This window comes from Leptosomus discolor, chromosome 10 (genome assembly GCF_034619465.1).
Source record: "Leptosomus discolor isolate bLepDis1 chromosome 10, bLepDis1.hap2, whole genome shotgun sequence".
NCBI classification, from domain to species: Eukaryota; Metazoa; Chordata; class Aves; order Leptosomiformes; family Leptosomidae; genus Leptosomus; species Leptosomus discolor.
The window spans coordinates 18,900,283-18,925,555 of record NC_141400.1 but is presented as its reverse complement, the minus strand read 5'-3'; positions in this window follow the sequence as shown (position 1 = coordinate 18,925,555).

Sequence of the window (25,273 nt, the reverse complement as noted above, 5' to 3'; positions counted from 1 at the left end):
CATCTTAGATGACTTTTATCCTGCCAGCTCCTGCAAGGGCTTCCCAGAACCATGTTGCTCCCAGCTCCCGTTAATTTATGGCCCATCTATGCCCATCAGCTGTCACCATAGTGTCATCTTTTACATTAGGAAGTTCTTCCCATACTCTTGGCTCTGTATCTGTATAGAGAAACCTTCAAAGGTTTCATTTTGCTGGGCCAAATAAGCTACGGGTTTGGCTCTTTTAGTTTCATCCTGTATGATACTTCCTCCCACATAATTATCAAACTCTTAACACTTTGCTCTCCATTTATTTTCAGCTCGAATCCATCTATTTTTACTACGAGGGATTGGCACTGTATTCAGTACCCTTCCTGATAATTTCCACAAAGACATAAATGTCACTGGATAAATAGAGGAAATACTTCAGCTGTTTAATCTTACAGTACATTTGGTTTTTATACAGCCATACTGTTTTAGTGGTTCATAATCACCCTGTGATCAAACACTACGCCAGAATCTTTCTCCTTATTAGACATTTCTAGCTGATGAGTTTCCACCTTATAGCACCAATCTCTGCTGCAAGTCTCTAAGCCCGTAATCAATCTCACTTTTCCTCCCCTTTCGAGTTTCCTACATATCCACAGGAAAGGTAAGCACATCTGCAGGCCTTACATACAATCTCAGGCAGCTTTTCATGCCAGGGAGGGATGCCAGTGGCAGGCAGGTTTTATACTTCTGGCACAGAGATGATCTAAGGCGCTCTCATGAGCTATACACTCCAACAGATTACCTTCTCAGGTTTGCCTTTCTGAAGTAAAATATTAGCTAGAGATTTCATCTTTCTTATTATTCCTTTTAATTTGAGTTATTCATGTCACTTGGTTAAAGGACCAGGAAAGGGTGTAGGAAAGCACTTCTTCCTGTGGGTTCAAGGAATGCTGGATAAGAGATCCATGAGCTATCATGTCAAGGAATAATCAGGCTCCACTATGTATTACCTCTAGATTTTCCTCTGACATTATCCACAATCATTATTAGCAGCCATATTCCCACTTCCGAGATTTTTTTAAGAAATGCCTGTGAAGGGAGGTTTTTTCACTATGCCAATAACAACCACCAGTTATCAATACAGACTACGCAAATGAGTAATATTTACCATTTGAAGGGCCAAATTTCTTCCAGTGACATTAAGGTGCTTAGTGACGAGAATGCACATTTTTGAAAAACCCGCACACTTATGAACTCAGTAGGTGCTTGAGTCTCATTAGAATCAATAGAAGTTAAAAGCCTAACCAACCCACTTGTGTGCTTTTGGAAAGCTCATAAAGCACCAACCTAAAAACCCCCAAACAATCTTTGAAAATCTATTCCGAAATACAGTTTAGTACATGAAAAGTTGGAGAGGGTGTGAGGAGGGGAAGAGAGATTATAAAGGTTTTTCAGTGTGACTGTCATTGATCCAGCTCCAAATTATCATGGATTTACTTGCTACTCATAACATTGACTGCTGTCCTCCCAAAAGAGCATTTTGTCATGCTTGGGAAGGACTCACGGTACTGCTGCTGGTGAAGGGGCATTGGCTGCAGGGCTTTTATTTCACTAAATCCTAAATTTAGTCATCCAAAAGCCACACAAATCAACCAAATCCTCATATATTCTACTATTAGAAGTTCCCACTATTTCTCTTCAGGAAACCTCCTTTAGGGGATGGTGTGGTGGAACTGGGGCCATCATGGGGAGCACTGCAGTCCACGGAGGAACTCTAAGGTTTACCACCCTTGGCCACTGCCGGCTCCACCTTCCAGCAGCTCATCCCTCTGCCCTGCTCATAATCCCATGCCAAGCATAAAGCAGGCACGCAGAGACCCTGCATCAAACCCAACTCTGATAACAGTATGACAAAGGAATTTTGGTTGCAGGCTGGATCATGTTAATGTATTGAAGGGTAGTCAGAAAAACAGAAGATAAGTAGCCAGATGCACGCCCACAAGCACACAGAGACATCTCACATTGAGTTCTGTACTTCAGAACATGTATGATCCTTATTGGATTAAATACAAGGAACACAGCACCGCTGACAGCTTTTCTTAAATATTGTGAGTGAATTTACTGGGTTCAATTCAGGCAAATGCTTTTAAGCACAGGCATTCGCTCAAGCGGCAGAAAGGGAACAGAGGAACAAACCGTGCCTTGATCTACTCTTGGAGCAGCATAGCAAAGCAACAATTTAGCCCAAAAACATAACTTTTTGTCAATAGAAAAACACACAAAACAGAAAGCTCCAGGTTAGCAGGTGGGGATTCTTTTTCAAGGTAGAAAGGGAAGACTCAGGAGGGGAGATAATTTCGGCAGCAAAAAGTGAGGAAAGGCAGATTTGTCCTTGTCTTTGTATGATGCGATGGTTAGCACGTGTGTGAATTATTCAATATGCAAGTTGAACATACACATGAGGACACCATTCTCCTGTATTTCCAGGACAGTTAGTGCATACAAGGAGACTCTTGCTCTCCATCTTCTGCTGTCTCCTACTGACAGTGTGAGAAGCTGGAGACACAAGCCTTGACTTGGAGCAGGATGAACATCTGGGCTGGCCACGACAGCTTTAGTAGAGTCTTGATTTTGCCAAGACTATCAAGGAAATGTCTTTGTCTCAAGGAAAGAAAACAAAGGGAATTCCAGGAAAAGATATGCGTCTGCATATTGAATGGGTACATGTTAAGTAAACCTGGTTCAAATATTGGTTTTAATTAACTCCTTTTTTCTTAACAGAAAAAAACCCAACAATAGTACACGATAAAAAGGAAGAGTGAAAGCCCAACTTGGGGAGCAGACAACCCAAGTTGAGATGCTGACAAGGTCATAAAATATAACGCTTCTGGAAAGCCTTAATTTTACGAAACAACAAGGGCCCTGGCTGCCGCAGCAACCATCCTAACCACACCATCAAGCACTCAGCGAGTTTAACAAGGAGGGATGGCAATTTTGGTTTCTCCATATAAAGAAGCCTGTCCAACATATCTTCTATGACATATTTAGAGCTACATATGGATCTCAGAAAACACAAGTCAATCTTGGGCCCCAGCCCAAAGCCTCCAAGACCTCAGCCCAACGCACATCTCACACACCACCACCTGATCTGGGGTGCCACATCCTCTCACATCTGAGCATCGATATTAAAGAACCTGTCTTCCATCCACCAGATCCCAAGAAGTACCGCCAGCATGACTTTATATTATCATCTCCTTCAAGACAAAACAGATACGATGTCTTCCCACACTCAGTACTGTTGCCTTTTTCTTCCATGACACAGGACAGAAGCTAAGCACAGCTCATCTAACAAAAGATGTATAGAAGAATGGATAAGGGCAACAACACGTTAACAACCACACCTGCTCCCTGACACGAGCAGCAAACCTTCCCTGTTCCTGCAGCATTTATGAGTGCACTTCAACATATGGATCAGGGACTTCTGGTAGCAGCTGAAAAGCCTGTTAGGATCACTGCATCATTTATGAGTGCAACTGAGAATATTGACTTATTAGCACAGGGCCTTTCTCATCAGACGAGGCAGAAGCTGCATTGTCTGTCAAAGCCAATCAGCCTGTACACATCTATAGGGAAAAAAAAAAGCAAACTCTGGGTAAATAGATCTAAAAGGCTTCCATGTGGTGTGGGCTTCTAACCTCTCCGCTCCAGGAAACAAAGGAGAAAGAGAGAATACCCAAATAATACTCTTCCAACAGTAATGTCCCTAAAGTCTCACAGGACATTTGCAAGGTGACTTACCCATTATCAAATTGTTGTTATTTGCACCAAACAAGGCCAATTGAAAAGCCAAACCATAAGTACTCTTTCAACTACTTTGTCTCATTTACCTGAGCAGCCCCAAGCCTGAATGCCTGAAGTGATTTTAGCTGTGGAGGAAGGAAGACGAAGCCTTTTGTGTAGTAAGATCTCAGTCCACTGGCAGCTCTATGACTGAAAACTAATAACTCGATGCTGCAACACAGATGTATCTGGTTTCTGTGAAGACATGCTGATATATTCATGGCTGGATTTACTTATAAACAAAAGCTATCAAGGGTAGGGACATTACTTTATGGTCTGTTTTGCACTGACAATAAAGTTTTCCTAATAGATGTCTGGAGCTGCTGAGTATTACTGCAATATAAATAATAAATAATAATATATCATTTTAAATGTAAACAGAGACATTCTGCATTGAAGTACCTTTTCAAGTGCGTTTGAGATGCAGCACTATTATAGTTCACACTTGAGTAGCCTACCCTTGAGGTAACAGAGACATAGATATGAGCTGTGACATTTAAATTAACAAGAAACATCAAACATAAATAAAAAAGTCATCTTTGGTTGTTTCTGGAAGCTGATCACCCAGCAGAGCTTGAGCACTAGGCTTTATGTTCTGGGTAAACTTATGTGATTGAGTGCAGAAACACTGTAATAATTAACACATTAGTGCCTGTTCTCAAAGTCGCTTTTCTTAGACCATTTCCTATTCTGTTGAATAGTCATTGTAGAGAAAAATTGCCCCAAATTGGGGTAAGTTGCTCTTTTTAGGAGGTGCTGTATGCAGCAGAAGCATGTCCTTTCACACAAATCTAAACACAGACAATTTTGACATCCATGCTTGAAAGCTCGGATTTTTACCTCGGAAAGACAAGGCTGAAGGGAAACTTGTTATTTGGGGTTTGATGGAGAGAGGTTGTGACTGCTGGAAGATTAAGAGACATTTCACTTTTAAAGTTTCATTGGATTTTCTCTGGTATTTCCTCTTGTGTTGTGTGCTGCTGTAGATATACTGTCTCCATTCCCAGGCATTCACATGGTTGTTAGCTTGCATCTCCAAGCATCGCCTTGGTGGCTGGACTGGACCAGCAGGTAGTTGGGGCAATTCCCACACCTCCTGCCTACCGCACTGCCAGCGCCTCGCTGCCACTCGTAGGTCACACCGCTCGGTCACTTTGGGACCTTGGGGGCCTTGTCTAGCCAAAGGGAGAGGTAAAGGTAGAAAAAAAGGAACAAGACCCCAGCCCCTCATTGGGGGATGGCAGTTTTTCTGTATAGAGAGACAAGAGCAAGCGAGGTCACCTTCACCTGCCCCCGATGACAGTCCCCAACTTCCTGGGCAAACCCTTCCAATGTCGAACAGCTTTTGCACTTCTGGTTTGCTCTTTGTTTGGTTTTCTCTCTTACTTCTCCAGACTGATTTGTCCTTATTTCAATTTAAGTCTATTCTTTCTAGTCCTGTCCACATGAAGACTTTTCAGTTGGAAGGTCCCTTCCAACCACAACGTTCTACTCTACTCTAAGACCACATTGTTCAGCTTTTGTTCATAACAGGCTTTTTTGTGCACAAAACCTGTCCTCTTGACCCTCCCCTCTGTGCAGAGCAGACTACCCTTGCAGGATGTATTCTAATGTTGGGGTCCAATTTTCCAGCTGGTTTTGTACTTAGACTATAAATGTTTGCTTCGTAATGTTATGTGAAACTGGCTCGCTACCCACAAGGTTTGTTGCTGCTACAAATGAAAACTGAATAGGTTTGACATGACTTCTTGTTAATTATTTTTCTTCTTGTTATATTCTATATGCTTACAAATACACTGTTCAACTGTTACACCACAGGCAGTAAGGGTCAACACACAGGGTTAAAGAAAGTTCAACAATAGTGAGCATAACTGAACAACCTAGATATATTACACATATAAATATACAAAAACTATGTCGTAAACATGCATATGCACTCATACACATGAAGTACTCACATAAACTTAAGTCTAATACAGGTGCCTCATGCTGTCTTGTCAGGTATTTGTGGTATTGAATTTAATATACAGATCATGTCAGCCGAGGCCAGATGGAAACCTCTTGTCTCCAGAACTGTGTGGTCCAGTCTTATTCTGTCAGCTCAGCATACTTAACCTGCTAAAAGTCCTGTAGCTCAGGTAGGAAATTCAACATAGAGAGCAAAGAGCAGATTCCTCTTGATCTCCTCCTCAATTCAAAACTCAGATCTAAACTGAAACGCTCGGCTAAGATCTCCATTAGTGCCGAAACAATGCTGTGAACTTTGTTATTAAGACCAGGAAAAAAATCACAGAAATATTTCTGGGAAGCCAGCGGACGTGGCAGTCCAGCCTTAGCCCCAAAAGCTGCCGCAGTGGCTTGGAAGCAAACCCCATCTCTGCTCCCAAGGGCCAGCTTTCAGGGTGGATGGCTGGACTGGGAAGAAACCAGACAGGCTTGTCCTGTTCTCTCTACAGCAACACGAATTTGTTTATCATGGATCCAAGAGCAGAGCTCTGGAGACCAGTCACAGCCGATTAAACGTGAAATGGGTGAAAGAGATAAACTAGGACACATTAAGGTACATTCACTTACCGGGTCAGCATCCTATCTATGTCTCAGGGTGCTTTCGGTAGCACACTCCCAAGCTGCCTAGGAAGCCTTGAAGCTCGTTGTGGATGGTAACATTCATGATCAATCCTTAACTCCCAGCTAAGCCTACGTCTCCCACCTCCATAAAAACGATAAACACGAGGAAGCTGCAACTTTCTTTTTTTCCACTGCATTAATCAGGAACATTTTTCTTGCCCATATCAGTTTGCAAGTTTTCTTTCAACTGCTCTCCCTATGCATCATTTTAAAACTCCTGGTTAGAGATACACACAACTTATCATTGTCAGCTGTGCATGCTTATAGCAGCTCTGACATTTCCACAGATTTTAAAAAATGTGAGTCAGGACAAAATTTGGCAGGTCCACTAATAAGTAATATTGTTTTTCTTTGAAAAGGCCCAATTCTAATCAACCCACGGCAATGTAGTGATTTTTTGCGTTCATTTGTCCTTGGCAAAAGCTGTCTTTTTCTAGAAGTAAATTTCATCAGCTTCACTGAAAGAATGAAGTTGCTTTTCAATGTTCAGTCGTTCTTTTCTGACCACTTGCATTTTAGCCTTACAGCCTGAATGAAGAGCACAAAAGTTATATTAATTAATGGGAAACAAGAGTGAGGGTTTTGCTCGTGGTTAACTGCTTAGGGAAGGTCGTCTTCTGACCCAAAAGCGTCTCTGTTCTCCTCTGCTGTGTTCCACTTAAACCTGGCCCAGAGGTGATGGTGTCCACTTCTTGCATGACAGAGTTTTTGTTCCTGTTGTCTGTGGGATCTGGAGCTGACATAAGAAATTTGTATCAGAAGATCATCAGATAAAAGAAGTCATGTGAGACTTGCTGAAAAAAGCAGGGGGAAGGAAGGATATGCCAGCAGGACACAGTGCTTCATAAGAGCCTGGCCTTATCTTTATAGTGAATGTTATCTGTAAGATTGATAAATGTGCGACAGGCTGGAAGGGGGAGAGAGAGGACAAAGTCATTGTACTAAAAAACTAGGCCTGGCAACAATAAAACCCCCTATAAAATAGTTAAAAACCTAATAGCTCACTAGAGCCTTTTGCCAGAGCAAGTCCTCTAAGTCCAATAGCTCTCTAAAGGCATTAGAAAATGAAAGGAGTTTTAATGCACCCCTACATTTCTTTTCTTTCTAGTTTTACAAGGGGCAATGTGGCAATCTAATTATATTGTGTTGTGAATGGGTATTATGTCCTGCAAGCAAAGGTAAGAAGCCATTTTTATTGTTCCATTATGCGATTGTTGCTACTTTTTACACTTGTTTCAGCTTTGGTGCAATAACTCTGTATTGTAGCCCACATTAATTTTTTTTTCCCTTTAACCATTCACTGTTTCACAGCAATAAAATACACTGTGCAAACAAAAGAACGTCACCCAGCCAGTGTGTGTGCAAGGCCATTCCCTCATGTCTTGCTTCCTCAAATAGCATCCAAGCCCCAAAGGAACCTATAGCAAGCTGGTGGGGATGTTTTAGGGACATTTCCTCCCTGTCCTAATGTTAAGAAAAACAAAAGGTTGTGTAACTGATAACGATAGTCTCCACCTGAACTAAGCATACTGACAGCCCTAGGAACTGCCCAGGCAAATACTGACAGATGAAGCAAGCCACTGCTCAAATCCTATTCTTTTTATGTAAAAGCCTCACCCTTTGTCCTTTTCAATTATGTATGGTCATGTTCTTACAATACCTTCTGCTGTCACTATGATTTAAAGATAAGGTTTATTTTAAAAGATCGTTTGTTTCCAGTGCCAACATAGCTAGGCTAACCACATAAATAAGTGCACAGTTTTTGAGACCCCCCCTGGATTTCTTTCCTCCTTCCCCAGAGCCTGCCACCTGAATCTCTTGCTAATCATTTCAAGGCTATTCAGAAGGCAGTCCTTGCATAATTTTTAGCTTAGCATAAAAAACTGCCTAATTGTTATTCACTGGGCTTGGCAGCTATTATACACCGAAGTGACCTCTGCTTCTCTGTTAATTATAAATAGTTTTGTCTGTTGGATAAATTGAAGTGAATTAGCTCAGTTTTAAGATCTTATCAATAATTTAAACAGCCATATCAAACAAATAATATAGGAAAAAAAAAAGGACTAAAAAAAACCCTCAAAGAACCAACCTTATGCAGTAAAGGCTAGCTTCCAAGTGTAAAGCACCAACAATTTGTTGATTTAGTAGCGAGGGCAGAGTTTAATAATAATGCTAAATGCAGAACAGGTTTTACTCTTCCATGCACTCAGGCCTGTACATTTGCCGTGGAGCAGAAAGAGTTTCGAGGTCTGGTCCCTGCCTGGTGCAGCAGCCCATTAGCTGCAGCTGTCAGAGACACCTGCCCGACCCGATTAGCGTCAAAGCCAAGCAGCTACAGCAGCACCGTCAGCCCCACCGCAACACCCCTTTCCTCCACGCTCAACTGCCGCCAAGCAATTGGGCTTCTGCTGGGCCACGCTTAAAACAGAGCTCAGAAATGGCTTTATTCTTAGGCAAGGTCACGCTTGGGTGAAACGTATACACAAGGTTGGTGGTATCATCAGGCCTTGAAGAAACAACATCTCTTTCTGCTAGAAAACATCAGCCTGGATTTCTTTCTGGTGCAAGGTAGGCAACCACGCCTGATAAGATAAGCTCTCGTCATAAAAAATACATACGGCGTAAGGTCAGGATTCATTTTGTTCTGTGATTCATTTTGAGCCTCTGGAGAGGCCATCCAACGTGAAGACTTCACAGAGAAAATTGCAGGAGGCTATAGCAAAGGGAAGGAACCAAGCACTGATTTGTCTACGTAATTCTATCATAGGCCAAAAAAAAAGCTCTTTTATTTACAAATAACTTGTCAAGGTGAGCAACAACAAGAGAAGATTTGCTGTAATAGATAATACCACTCACCTTACGAAGCCCTAGCGAAAGCTCCACCAATTTGGTGTCCAACATTGGATGTCAGAGGAAATTATAGTTGGGCCACCACCAGCTTTCAGTCTTTGCCTTCAGCAAAGGGAAGGTCTTCTCTCCCCCCATCCCTCTAACACATCCAGGTTTTATCTCAATCTTAGTTTTGTTCAGTTTTGATTACTAACACAGCTTAATGAAAGCATAAGCCAGCGACGCACGGACCCACCTGCCTGCCTCGGATGAGGGTATGCACCAAACGTCACACAAACACGTCCAGGGTCAGTCCCACTTCAGAGAGGTACTATTGCTTCACCACAGCCAACATCAATGGCTCTAAGGTCAAAACATACTGAAAGCATTAGTACTTATTGCTGTCGAGTGTCCTCTCTGATAACCTCCAACCCTGGTCAATGCTGGCAGAAGTGTGCTATATTCCCAAATCCTCCACAGTGTCATTCTTCAACAATTCTTCAGGGTTTCCTGAAATTCTGGAATATTTACTCACAGCTATAGCACTTTCTTTATCTTGCTGAGTAAACAGTTGGACACAAAATGCCAAGAAAAGCTGTGAAAGACAGAAGAGACGTAGCAGAAATATGTAATGACTGGTGGTAATACCATCGATTGTGTTCAAAGCACTTTGTAAGCAGCAGAAAGCTATTTCTGGCCAGAAAATAACAGATTTGAAGAACCTTGCTTAAGCTTTACATTGCTTTTCATATACACTTAATATATCTTTCATTCACAAAAATATCTTTTTCCTCCTAACATTTGTCATCCCCAAAGAATATGAAATTAATTTAAAATGCAATAAAGCAGAGCTGTTATAGATGTCTCTTTACTATTTTGGGCAAAATTCAACCTAATAGGATAACACACATAAACCAAACCTTGACTTCCAGAGCATAAAGGAGCTTTTTTCTTGCTGTATCAGGAAGGACAGAACAATGGTGGACAGAGCCTTAATAATCATAAACAGTTGCCTTTCAAAAGTAAAGTAAAAGCAGCAATTACAAAACTTAATATTAAGTGTGAGACATTAAAGAAGTAAGAAATATCTAATACATTAGAAATGCAATGAAAAAGCAATACTGAAACATGGTCTAAGTTTTGCTCAATCGTAATGAGGCTTGGAAAACAAGGAGGACACCCCACGTGTCCCCAAGGAGTTGTCACAAGCCCCAGCCTCAGCACTGCAAACAACCGAGTCTATCAAAAGATAAAGATCTTCCAAATGTATTTGTTCTCCACATTTAATATTAATCAAAGAGCATTATGTATTTCATACATCACTTGATTGTCCTAGCTGTAGGGGAAGAAACACTGGCTTGATAGAAGTAATGCAAAACAACATACATAAACGTGTAAGCCAATAATAAAATAAAAAAGAGGAATCAGTTGATTAAACAAAGGGCCTTTTGAAGCTGGGACTCAGTTTGCATCAGCACAGGAAGAGTTAGGCTATTGGAAAAACCCACAATCCTCAAGATCTAGAGGGTCTGATCCCATATCCTGCTTCCAGGTTTGTCCCTGAGTCACCTGGTGATTCCCCCCACAGAAGTGACCTCAGGTGTAATTCATTCGGAGAGCTAGTGAGAAAAAGCTTAATGTAGGGGCATTATGTAGTTCATAAGAGCAATATTAAGGAAAAAAATGGATAAATGACTTAGAGTACTTCAGCCTGGGCATGCACAACCTTACACTGACTTTCTACAGGGGCACAAATGTGTGAGACATGAGACCTGGTCCTTAGAGAGAGCTGCTTGCTCTTGTCCCAGCCCAAAAGGCAACAAGGCAGCCCCAAGCCTGGGGAACCTGGTCCTTGCTGATGCTGGGAGGTGGGAGGCAGTATCCTTCCACGATGACAGGGAGGCAAAACCAGCAGGTAGGTGAAAGAATGGACGCTAGAGATGGTAGTGATGCTGGATGCCTGACCCACACACAGAGAGCACCAAGTCACCCCAGCTGGCTGCGACTTAGAGCCCACCCATATCCCACACGTGGCCACCAGCATTTGCTGCTTGTGTGGAATGGGCTTGGAATTACCAAACCTGCAGTGGGTTTGGCACCCATGGCTGTGGCTCACAGTCACTGTGGCACGTTCAGAGCAGATGTCCCAAAAAGAAAAGGGGTGGTGGCCCCACAGCTCCAGCACCACAACCTGCTGCTCCCTGCCACCAGGGCTTTGCTGCTCTGGATTAAGTACAATTTTTTTTATTTTTAAATGTTGCTGTTTTCAGCTATTTTCTGTTGTTTCAGAGGATGACAAGGAAAACGGAAGGCATCTAGTGCTGCAAATGCTTCTCGGTCAGAATCATTGAGGGTAAATCATGCTACTTCTAGCACTGAGGCAATCTCAGCTGTACACATCGTTGTATGCTGGTTTAGGAACATTTAGTAACACTAAACCTAAATAAAAATAAAAGAGCTGCTAATTCTACCGCTATAAATGTATTTTATGACTGAGATCCAGCTGAAGGAGGATCGCTTCATTTGTTTCTAACCTTTTATTAATATTGTGCATGTTTTGTTTATCAGAGCTTCAGAAATTGAGATTGACCAAAACCAGAGTTTTCTGGGGCTTACGCTGTAACACAAGGTATCAAACAGCATCACTGCATGGGAAAACACTTGCGTTGCCAAACTAAACGCTTCTTGTATGATTTTTGCAAATGGTTTTCCTAGATAAGACCTTGTGGCAGTTAGTTTTAGATTATACACCAAGTGAGTACACAACGTGTACTGTATTAAGCTATCTCCACTCAATTTGCCTAAGCATCCTGAAACATTTTGAGACTGCTAACATGGGGGAGGGTTGCCTCTTTTTTGTGCGTGTTATTATTTTGTTTTGTTTTCCCAGGTCTACTCATCTGGTAGCCTCACATGTCCTGTTATTGCTATAAAGACACAGCATCCAATTTCAATCTCACCTAGAAGATAAGAGACTCTGCCCTAGAAAGCCGTGCTGGCATAATTGCACTCCACCTGGCACTTGTTTATAGCAGGGTTTACGCTCACATATATACCATGCAGCTAAGGGGAACCTTTTGGACAAGGACAGTATAATTCATTTTGAGAAACATCTTCCTCCTGTTTAAGAGTTAGTATAAATTGAAATTCCTCAAGGGAACCAGGCATGATATTTTTCATTTTCTTTGAATCCATGAGGTCTAGTGTTAGATTTATTCTTTTATTATTATTGATTATATAAGGCCTGAGTTGGAATCGAAACTTTTTTCCCTTTCTTTTTGTTTAAGTGTAGGTTACATGTCAGTGCTATTGATTTTCAAAATAAAAGGGGTGCTGAAACCCGAATTTTTCAAACCAATTTTTGAGTCAAGAACACAGCACTCCTTCACCTGGGTAACACCTGAACCATAATTCCTTTTTATTCAACACCACTTTCTGTTCGGGATTCCAGTTTATGTCCCTGCTCCTGCTTGGTTAAACACCATCTAGTGCCACAGCCAAGAATCACACCTTACATTAATTTTAAAAAAAAAAAAAAAAAAAGAAAAAAAAAGAAAACCCACAACAACAATAAAAAAACCCCACATCAAACATGAAACGAAAAAACTAAGCCTTTCTTGTATCAGCAGTACCCGAGGATTCTGGAAAATCCTTAAATTTGACCCTCACAGTATCAGTCTGGTTGAGAACTGAAGCAGAATATACTGCATGAACTGGGGAAAAATAAAAAATAAAAAAAGAATCACAGAATGGAAGGAAACTGAAAACTGAATTCATTTCTCTGCAAACTGGGTATGTCTTTAGACAAAACCATCCTCCAGCTCCTGCTTTTAGTCACCTTCAGCCAGCAAGGCCAGACAGCAGTATTTGTAAATACACAACAATATTCTCATCCATATAAACAGCATTTGGTAGGGAGTAAGAGGAATTATTTTCCTCTTACTTACGGGAAAAAATTCCCATACACAACGCACATCCATAGGCAGAGCAGAAATACCCTGTGTCAGCATCACGCCACCCCTCCTGCAGACCCTGTGCCCGTGGTCGTGGAGGCTGATAGACACATCTTGACCTGCACCAATGTTACCCTCATTTTTCAGAGATATTTTTGTAAAATAAATCAGCACCCTCACTTCTGGCTCTTTTTCTTTAAATTTTTTCAAAGCTGTTTTATCTGATAACATTGCAGGATGTTGCTTCGGGACAGATTAGAGCATGAGACAAACACAGGAGATTCAGAAAGAAAGAAGTTCTCCTCCTCTCCTCGTTACGGAGGGGAATAAGACGCAGCGTGTCTGAGATCAGGCTTGTTCTCCTACAATTACAACCTTTTAATAATCCTCCAGCTTAACTCTAAAGATAAATCATCATTATTGACATTCAATACTTGGCACTATAAAGGAAGAGGGACATTTTTCTTGCTTAGGACAGGCCCTCAAGAGCCACGATGTGATCCCCGGCACGCAGCCATGCACCGTTGCGGTTTTACACCTGCCCTGACACGGGGGTGCAGAGTCCCGCTCCTTTTCTGAAGGAGCGGGAGCCACCAGAGCCGTGGTGCTGCTTTGGGCGCTCGGCGATTGAATGAGTCCCATCACCCTCGTGACTGAGTTCTTCACCACCGTGCCACGAACAGCAAGGTCTCAGGCTTCACATCTCGCTCATCCACTGCATGGTTCTGGATTTCTCTTAGTAGTATTTTAGCCATTTCATTCCCAGACAGTAACCAAAAGCTCCCGTACACCAGCACTGTGCCTGCTGGGTTACACCTTGGGACCAAGTATCTTCTAACCCGTGATGGTCACGACTGGATGTTAATCGCTATGGCTCTGCTGACTTCACTTTCATTGGTATCACATGAGAATGTGGCCATGGTGTTTATTAAACAAAAGTATTTGGGAAGCCTTCTCTGCAAAGTGCCTTGGAGGACTCAGAGCTTCATCTGAGGTCAGCCAGATGCTGCAGCAATTAAGGCATTGATTATGTCATTGAATATTTATGACAGATTAACACAAAGTTTAAACGAGAAGAAAATTTTCACTTTCAGACTCTTTTAATGAATTCCATTGTATATATTTTCAAGCTAGCAGTAATCTGGGAGACAGTATTTTTCAAATATTTCATTTACTTCATTTCTAGCTTGTTTTCCTTCCCAACAGCTAAGAGCCCATTGATTCCACCTTTAATTACTGTTCACAGCCACATCTGTTCCTGATACTCAAACAGAAAAAAATCAGTTAAACACTACAAAGTAATTTCTCATCTACTTTTTAAATCGTTAAGCAACCATCTTTTCCTGCATACCAGTTTTAAATAGACCTGCAACCCAGGCAGGGGGAAAAAACAAACAAATACTGCTTCTGGTTTTGGAAAGTGAGACACCAAATTCAGTCCGAAGTCCTGTTGCTCCTGACTCCTATCAATCACTTTAAAATAATTGTACTGGGTTTCTAACCTGGAATTGTGTTGCTCAATAAAGCACAGACAAGTGAGTGCTGGTGGAGAGAGGGAACGTTTTAATATCTGGCATGCACACGTGTATGCCTCTGTGTTCCTGTTTTCCTTGGAACAAATGCTGTTATAATTTCTTCAAGGAATCAATAATGTCCATTGCCAGAGCACTGCACTGTTTGAGATGCAGATTGCATAGGGAGACTGAAAATTTATTGCATTGTAAACGTAGGCAGAAGGTGGTAGGTAAGCTGTAATTAAAGTTTTGCTGATAATAAAAAATGGGGGAAATAAGCAGACTCCATAGTCAGTAAATGTTAGTACTGCTGCACAATCGCACCATTTTGCAGAGAAAACTGCAGCACTAGGCTCTTTTTCTGCACAATTAGCCTAAGGAAGTGTGGCTTACATTTCAAATCCCCCAAAATGCTGGCATCCCACGTGCCCTTCATCAACACCTAACATCTCCAGAGCCTTTCAAAACGTCAACTCCCAGCTTTTAAATCTTATTCTAATTCTTTGAAAATCATGTCTTACATTTATTATTCTTGGGACATGCTTTTACCTGGGAAGCTAAAATTAAGCAAGACCTTTACCATTACAAAGCTGATGCTTTTTTTTATTCTTCCTTGTAACAGACCTGGCAATGCACAAGCGGGTGGGTGACGAGATGTTTAATGAGGAGTCAGCAAACCTTCCTGCAAGGGCTTATCTCACAGACAGGCGGAGGACTGGGCTGCAGAGGGGCACCCACACCCTTCCTCCCCACCTGTGTCTCTGAAGTGAGGAGCTGCCCCTCTGCCTGCTCCAGCAAAATTTTACATTGTGGTTGACTACATAAAAAGATATAAGGCAAAAAGCCAAACCTGCTACCTATCTTCTTTTTCTTCCCCCTCCTTTCATGACTTCCTTGATTTTCAGATTTCTGTCCTTGTCTCAGGGTTGGGATTGCTCACGACTAATTATCCAATAAAAATAGAGTTGAAGTATTAAATCTATCCCTAGTTAACCCCATGTATTTCATAATAAAAGAGATTGTGCACAAGGGATAAATACAGTATCTCATTTTCCCACTCTTACAAGTCTCCTGTCACTCCACACTTATTAATACTGCTGCTAATATACTGTTCCCAGTCAGCAGCTAAAATAGTTCGGTTATTCCTATTAATTCACCAATAAAATATGGCCTCACAGTGCAATAAAAAAGGCTTTGTTGCTTAGGGGGTTTATTGGCAACATCTATTTACCCAATTTGTCAGAGGTTTTCCCCAGTTTTCTGATATTGTAGCCAAAAACACTCCAGTATGGAAATATGACAAGAAAGCAGTGTCTGATCCCATGCCAGATGTCACTGGCTTCTCCCCAGATGTCTGGCAGGGACCAACGGCACAGACAAGTGTCCATCCCTCCAGGTTAAGGGTAAGTGGATGCTGCAAGAATCTCTTCCCAAAAGGAAAAACAACTATTTTCTGGTTAGAATTGAGAACCTCTCACTTTCCGAGAGGAACAAGCAGCCTCATAACAGTAGGATTCACCTGTGTTCCTAAAGGGTGTGAAACCCCAGCACTAGGGACCAAGGCTGCCAGTCACAAACACGTAATTTACCTCCTAAATTAACAATCTACTACTAATTTGTGAACTCTTCAGTCCTTTCTGTGGAAATAAGAACTGCAGAAGACCCTTCCCTTACAAAGGCCATCCTTGGCAATCACACACAGCCTTGTAATGGGTATTCGAATCAGAAAAGCCCACTGAAAGCCTGCAGCTTACCTCTCTAGACAAAGATGCAAAACACTTCCCCACAGTCTATAACACACCTAGGAATTTAGTCAGGATACCCCAGAAGAAAAGGAAGATACTCAAGGTTTTTTTGACAGCAAAAAATTCATTAGGCAAAATACTCAGATGGTCCAAAGGAGCAGACTGTGACCCACACTAGCAGGGAACACGATGACTTCAGACCAGATAACCTCAAGGAACTTAATGGTTATTTATAACCTGAGCTTCTCACCAGGCTTTGCTGTCCATGACCCCTGCCCAGCACCCTGCCCGCAGGTGCAGACAGGTAGGTACGCCTGCTCGGGCACCGGCAGCAGTTTGGGTAGCATCACCTCTTCTGAAGCTCTTTCCTTTTAATTTGGTCTTCCTTCTTGTCAGACAGTGAGATTTGATGGGAGCCACCGAAAACGGCAAAGAACCAGCAGTAGGCAGAGATGCCAGAAAGTCCAACACAGCGTGCTTCCCGCTGCAGGGAGGGGTTGGGGTCAAACGCTGCAAGAGCAGCAAGAATTTAAAAAAAAAAAAAAAATGGGTGAGCTAAGCCCATTAAGGAATTGGGCTGGGATTTTTAAACTGGATAATGTTACAACTTTGGGTGCTGAATCCTAATTAATAAGCAGCCAATGTGACTGTGCAACACTGTCCTCTGTTGGAAAGAGCTTACCAGACCACCTGAAGCACTGCTAGACATCCTCTGCCTTAGCTCATATGAAAAAGCCCAATCATTTGTTAGGGCTTCACATCTCACGTGGTTTGACTGATGATGTCTGCCTGGGCTTCCTCAGCATTATGCATCACCCACAAGTTGTTCCAAAATATCATCGTGCCTTGACTTTGCTTTGTGTTTGTTCGCTACTGGAAGCGGCAAAAAGCCTTTGCACAAGAGAGCTGTTGAATTAATACCAGCAGATTTATTGTGCAGGCTTCATAATCTTTCTTGCACACCAAGCTCAAAATCTCTAATGCATATATTAGGAGAAAGGATCCTGACAGAAATGCTATGAGGTGCCCCATAAATATCCCGGTGCCTCTGTAGACGGGGAACCCAGTGACCTTCTGGAATGGGTGCAATTCGTAACTCCACCTACTTGCAGAGGCAGGACCTGGGATAAGGTGTCATTTTTAGAGCTCCCATCTCTGGAGACTACTGGGAATAAAAAAGCTTATTCACGGGTGCTGCAGAAGAAGGATGACGACTGGTGACTTGCTGTGAGGAGGAGAACAGCACAACGCAGTGGCTAGCAGCCACGTAGCTCTTGCACCACCTCACTCTGAAGAGCTGGGCAACAAGTAGGTGGTTGCTGCAGCAGCGAAGAGCAAAGCTCCATGCTAAAGTAAACAAGATTCAGTAGCACAAATGCTGCCTGTCTGCTGGCATCTCCTCCAGACCCGCTCGTACTTCCCTCCCTCCTCCTATCCCTCAAGGAAAGGCAAACTTTACCACACGGTTTGCCATCCTTCCCTCCAGGTATTGCTTTCATAAAATGGTATTTTCGTGTTTCCAGCCTCTAATTTATTGTCTTCAAGGGCATCTTTCTACCATAGCAGGAGGAGACAGGGAATACTTTCCTTGAACCCAGGCTGTTCTACCTTTCCAACAGGTGTTGTTTGGGGAGGCCAGCAGAAGCCACACATCCATCCACTGGAAGAGCCACAGCCCCTTTTCCAGATGAAAGTTGGCCCAGTGACACCTCACTGGGGTGTGAGATGGAGGAAAATAATATGACCACTTTAAGGATCTGATCTTAAGGGACAACTTCCTGCTGATGTGTGACCTGGGTTCAGCTGCTTTCTGCCTGAAGAGGGCAGATGCTGTATGTCACCAGTGCTCTGTCATCTCCGCCCGCTCGATGCCAGCACTGGTGACACTGTCCTCAGCAAGACTGGCTGCAGCAGGGAGAGTTCACATCTGCTATTGTGAGGGCCCTTGCAGTCATTAGTCTCCTAAATTGCTTTCCATGGTGTACAAGAGACGTAACAAATGGCTAATTTAATAAAATTGTGTCAGTTCATTCAGCCAGAGAAGCAAGGATAACAGCAGCCAATCCTGGAAAAAATTGGAAGTCTCTCAGATGTCGTGGGTTCTAACTTCTCGTGGCAGGAGTGGCGGTGGCCAGGTCTCAGCTGGTCCCTGCTTACTCCTCTCCACCTGCTGCGCTGATGCACCATGGTGGAGAGAGGAAACACACAGTGGCATGGCCCTGGGATGGCGGGGAGGCAATGCAGCTAAACAGCAGATTGCAACAGGTGTATTAAACTCTTCACAAGTTCCTATCATCAGGAATTCCCCTGTCCTAACGTCATTAAATTAAGAGCATCCACATCTTGGGATCAGTCCCAGCAATCGCCAATTCAGGCACCGAATATCCAACTGGTGTTTTATCCTAAAGCTAAATGAGACAAACTCCCCCTCTTCATTCCACCAGTGAAAGCTTTGCTGTCATTTTTAATGAACACAAGCACGGGTCCAGATTCAACGAGGAAGATATGACCAGATATGGGACTCCCATAGCAGGGACCTGAAACAACTCTGGCTGCAGGAGCGACCCAGGCTAGAGAAGAAGCAGATCTGGCACCAGAAAGCATGAGAAGTCCCCATGTAGGTCTGCTGTCCTTCAGCCAATGACACAAACATACCAGAGTGTTGAATCAAGCACCACATTACACAAAGCAACACCAGCAGCAGAGCAGACTGAATCTTTTTGTTGGATCTTAGGGGTACATCATCATCAGCACCACAATAACAATCGGGGTTGAATCATCAGCTTCCACATTCCCTTAATGGTGAATTGTAATGTTGAAATAAAAGTCATTGAAAAGGCCCCTTCCACCTCCTTTTACCCAAGAATAAATCTGAATAACTCAGAGGAGCCCGGCGCTGAATGAGCAAACAATTTGATCACATAGTCTTGCAGATGCAAGATCTTTAATAGATTTTTAAACAGTCCTTACCCGGTGACCTTTAAACAAGTTGTAGTTACCATGTGTAAATTCATTATTTCCTAAAATGTTTTAATTTTATAATTAACTTGAATGCACTTCTTGCATTCAATCTAGATTCAGAATGAAGCTGAGTGGTACCGAAGGAAATTGTCTGCATGGAGAGCGCCCGTTTTCTCGCTTTATCCCTTTGGCTGTGTGAGACAGGAGGGGTTCCCCCAAGTGCCTGCAGCTGCCAAAACCTTCCTGCTGCCTGCAGTCCTGCCTCTGCGATGCCAGAGCATGGCCTGACCTGGCTTAACAACGCTCCCCTCCATCGCAACACGTTGCCAGCTGTGCTAAAGGCACGACCGCTGGGCAAAACATCTGCACGAGTTTTCACCTCCTGGTGCCAGCACAGAAAACCTGTTCCAGGAAAAACAAAAGTTTAACACGCCTGCTTGCCTGTGGCACTTTTCTGTATGGATTTTCTGGTGTTCGTTAGGTCTCCCTCTTCCAGCTAACCATTTGTTCTAACAAATTTCTCTGGGAATTTTAAGCCCTCCAGTGCCCCGTCAGGATACACCCGTCCAAAGGTTGCTGGGGAAGTGGAGGCAGACTGGCAGACAGGAGCCTGAACGCGCTTGTCATAGTTCTCTCTTTCCTGGGGACTTTTTGTGGGTCCGAAGGCCATCAGGATTCCCAGGATAGTCAGCTGAAAGTCCCATTCCAGCTGCCCAGGGCACAGTTCCCATTCATAACCCACTCCTGCACCCAGCCATGTTCCTAGGGCGGGTGTTTGAGTTACCATCAAGCCTATGGGATATCATGAAAACCCTCTGCTCCTCACTGCACAGATTCCTTCCTGCTCCCCTTAGCCAGCTCCCTGCATCATGCTGGGTCTCTCTGCTCCTCCCCGGAGCCCTCTCCCTTCCCTGCCAGCTTCTCCACCACATTAGGGACCTTGGTAAGTCTCTGGGGAGCAGCTGAGCAGAAGGCCCTCCTTCCTGAACGCTGCATTATTCTCTTTTTTGAAAGGGATGCAACACCCAAACCAAGGGCAAAGAAGCCAGACAGGCACCATCTCTCAGGGTCAACATCAGCAAAAGTGTAGTGAAGCTGCAGGAAGCACCCACTGACCTCAGCGACTCCTTTTTATCACCTGATGACTTTGCAAGAAGACGCTCTCATGCGTCTGATAAGACACACCTAGAAACATCGCTTCCCAATAGAGAAGAGAAAAACCCAACCTAGCAAAACCTGCTACGTCTGAGTACTTGCAACTTCTTAGTAAAACAGTCTCAAGTCTTCCCAGCTCCCTGCCAAGCCCTCGGCAGCTGAACACCTGCACACTCCATCTGTCCTTACCTTCGCAGCTCACCTCCTACTTCAATCACTTGCCACCAGCCTGTCCCTCACCACTTCCTCCAGATTACTGCTGTCTCCCGACCTGACGGGACCAAAGCGCTCCAGTCTGCACCGTTTGATTTCCAAATCTGCCGCAGCCTGCAACCTTGGAAAACACAAGCAAACTGGTTGTCCACGTTCTTCATGGGTTTCCTTAACTACGAAAGCTTGTGCTTGGCGTTTAGGAGGCCTGGATAAAAATTAAAAGCTCCAGCACCGGCAGAAGTTAAGAGAGGGGAGCAGGCACCATCAGTTGTGCCCCTGTAATTCGGTGCTTATTAAAAAATACAAGGGTTTGGGAGGTCTAGACAGGGACAAGAAGAATTGGGCACAGATGGAAAATGTAACCTTTGATGAGTGACAAGTGAGGTTATACGGATGAATACTAATGAGAAAGCTTTGAATAATTCATACTCGGGGTTCAAGGTAAAACGGTTTAACCTGATACCTTAGTAGCTGTGCTATCTTGCTGGCCTCAGGAATATTATCTCAAAGAACAAGATCTGCACATCACCCAGGTTTTAGATGTTAATTTGTCCAGAGGTATTTAAAAAATCAAAGCTCACTCACAGTTGTCTAAAAATTGCAGCGCAAGCACTGTAGGTCAGTCAGCTTTCCTTCAACCCCAGCCATCCAACCTTGCCCTGTGCCCATCAACGCTTGCACTAGCAAAACTTTTTGGCATTATGCTTCAGAGAAAACCTGGACCACAGATTCTCACAAAGGTGAAAAATTGGAGGAGTTTTGTTCACAATTCTCCAAATCACAAAGGAAAACGCATTTCTCAGGGGAAGGTTATTTATCTCACCAAGCTCTTCCCAGGAAGAACCCGGTTTAAAAACTGGGTGCAGTTTCAAAATTTAGGATTACATTTTATCCTGCTTCGTCTCCTGCCTTGCTGAGTCCTTCACAGCACTCATTTTAAATCTTGAAGTAAACTTATACCTTTAGACAGAGTCCCAATTAACCAGTCCTCCGAGAGAAAGCCCTCTGTTCCTCCAGCAAACAGGAGAAAACCTGGACAACCACCAAAGTTATTTTTAACCATACTGTAGCATGTTGGTACAAATTCCACTTTCACACATCGGCTTTCAAGTGATATAAAAAATGACAACAAGTGATATAAACTGGGAAGCAGCAGCCATTGAGGGCATCAGAAAAAAATACCTCTCTCTTGCCAAGCAGGAGATAAATCCAACATTACAAATTAGCACCATAAATATTACACACGTTTGCAGTGATTTATACACTTATTTTATCTAAGGCAGGCATTTCTTTCTTTCTAAGGAAGGAGAAGGATAGTGAAAGGATACCCATCCGTCCCAGGAGCTGCTGCCTGCATTGGGAACTTACTGCTCACCCATTACAATAACACTCACAGCTCTCCAGGGGTTTTTATCTGTAGATCACCCCATGCTTATACAAATGTAAATAAATCGGAGGTTTATCCTAAGGGCAAATTTGTCTCATTCAATCTGGCGTTTCGGTGCTGCTGCTGCACTTGTATATCACAATTGCAATGCAGCTGCTGTATCAAGCAGCTGTAAAACCCAGACAGGTTTGCCTATGATTTCCTTTTTTATTTTTTTATTCTTCCTTCCTCTCTTGTGAACTTCACATCACCTTTCATACTTTATCTTTGCACTGCATAATCTCTGTCTCTGCAGAATTGCCGGGCTCACTACAGCGCCTAATACAAAATATAAAATATTGCACAGTGCACCCATGCAAAAGGCCAATTTCCATTAATCAAATATTCAGAAGAGTCAGTGCTCTATTATAATAAAAGCTCAGAAACCAGAGTGTGAGGAAAAACACACGAGGTGGAATTTCCCCACAAGACACACTGAAAAAGTTCCCACCAGGAAAATCTTAGCCCTTCATTTCAGAACCGCCATCAACCAGCTCCTGCTGCCGGCAGATGCTCTGGAGCTTTATCACAAATAAAGTGCAATAGCGATGAGTGTCTGTCTCTCTCTAGTAAAAGACATCCTCCCTTACCTCTAAAACATTGCATAGGAGGTGCTGTAGTACGCTTAGGAGTGCACTATGCAATACCAGTCCTCTGAGGGCATGAGCTGTTGCAATAACCCACTGCAGAAAAGTAGCTTAGAAACATAGAAAATCATGCTTTTGGTTTTGTAAACATGGTTTAATCCCACCGTGAAACAGCCAAGGGGGTGAGAAGTAACTACAAATGCTTCCAGGGCTCCAAAGGTGCTGAGCCTCATCAGGAGAGGACCTGGCGCATCCCCCAGCCGCCAGCCTGGAGGAACTAAGTTGTGCCAACATCCACTCTTGCATTAATGATTGGGTATTCATTAAATATGCCCACAGCACTTGATTTGTGCCTTTTCATTTTTGAAGCTTCCAGTTTGGGCAGCAGAGGACAGTCAGGTCAGACAAACAACAAGCTCACATTTAGCAGGTGCGAGGCAGGATGACCCAAGAAGTTCCCATGAATTGTTCATATTTTAAAAGACAGGCTTTCGCCTCACCACATCCCCAAATTTCTGCTTATAATATTATAGGCCAGACTCCACCTGGACAATCCTGCCAGCCCAGGATTATACTGGCACCCTTCCCATAGAACCCTTCCTGCAAAAAAATCTGTTCCACTCACACCAAAACATCAAGGGTCTCCCCTTCCCAGACCCCCCGCGACGCTCCGGGCAGCCTTCCAGTTTAATTACACAGCACATGCCCTCACTTCAGCAGCTCCCCATTACGCCCAAGCCCCAGGAAGAGCTGGAGGCACAGCGAACAGCACCCAAAAGCCCACCAAGACCCAACACCCACCGCCGGGTCCACGTGCTCCAGAGCACGCTGCTAACCAAGGGCTGCCACCTCTCTGTACCCTTGCTGTCCGCTTCTCAAAAAGAAGTAATTTCCCAAAATAAGTCGTTTCCCAAAGTGAAGGCTCTAACTGAATTCTAAATTTTAATTCTGTTTTATGCAGTACTGCAGAAAAGTGGACACTGAAAAATTATCTGACTGGGAGCTTAGCAATAGAAAACCATAAATCATCCTGGCAGTTATATAGTTTTCCTGTGAGGTGGTGCTTATGGGAGTAGCTGTTAACTAACGGAGGCACGCACTTGGCACTGGTGCTTTTTGGAGTCTCCAGTCAGTAGGTGCAGTGACTATTGATTCGACTGCACTGTCCCCATCCCGTGTTTACAGCCTTTTCCCAAGGGACAGGGAAGCAGACGTGAAAGGCTGTCACTCCCAAAGGTCGTTTTGGGACCCAGTACAGGACTCAGGGGTTGGATCCTCTGTGAGGAAAATAATAACAACTAAAAATTAAAAAAAAAAAAAAAACCACACAAAACAAAACAGAAGTAACAAGCAGCAAGAATACAGAGAGATTACTTATGGTTAATTAAACCTGCAGTGAGCACAATGACAGGAAAAAAATAGGAAATTAATTCATTGTCCATATAGCAAATTAGACTAATGGATGTTTGAGGAGGTTTTGACAGCAAATAAAAAAAAATAAACCAAAAAACCCACGTGAAGCAGGAAATTAGACTGCTTTTCCAGACTCTACAAGACCCCATTAGGCAGAAAATTAGCAAATCTTTCAACAGATAAAAATAGGAGAGCTCCCGGTCACACTGCCGGATTTTACCTCAAAAAACACTCATGTGTGTTAATTGAGTCTTACACAGGGTTTTGCCAAATGTGGCAGCTATATTCCCAACTGGAATAAACTGGTAGAGCTCCACGGAACTGGTACAATACATCCTAGCTCATCGTTAATGCTACAAAGAGTATTTGTTTCTGAACAGATCCCTTGTGCTAACAGATGAGCTAGTTTCAAACTTTTTAAAGATTTTAAGTCTCCTTCAGTTGTGAATTGGGAGGAGTGAGAGGGAGAATTTTCCGCAAATCTGCCAAAGCCTGATTTAAAACAGGGAGAACCGAGACACCTAACTCTCAATTTAAGGAGTTACTTCCTGAAATATTTACATTCCCAGCAGATCAATAGCTATAAATCCACAAATCCAAATGGATAAAACCGTAGAGGAAAAGGTAGTTTGCTTCAGAGCCACTAAAATACTTGTGCAGCTTAGATTTAATCCAAAAACATTAAACGCAAGCAGAAATATATCAATACTGAAGTATCAAACAACTACCATCCTATAAAACAGTGGCTGTGTTTGTCAAGTTAACTTGCTTGCTAATGACCTACTATAGAAAGACAAAAAGGAGCTAAGCACACGTTAAGTGTGGAAACGTTTCAAGGAGCTGGGAAAAAAAAAAGTTATTTGAACATTTTGCATATTAATACTGCTCTTACTGTTCTGACTGCTCTTACATTTAATTGCAGTGGTTTCAACCACATCAGGATAATCAATCATCACTTTAAAATGTAATTAACTCCTGCAAGAAACTGTTCATGAAGGGAATTAAGAAATTTACTGTCTGAAGCTAAATTTGGGGTTAC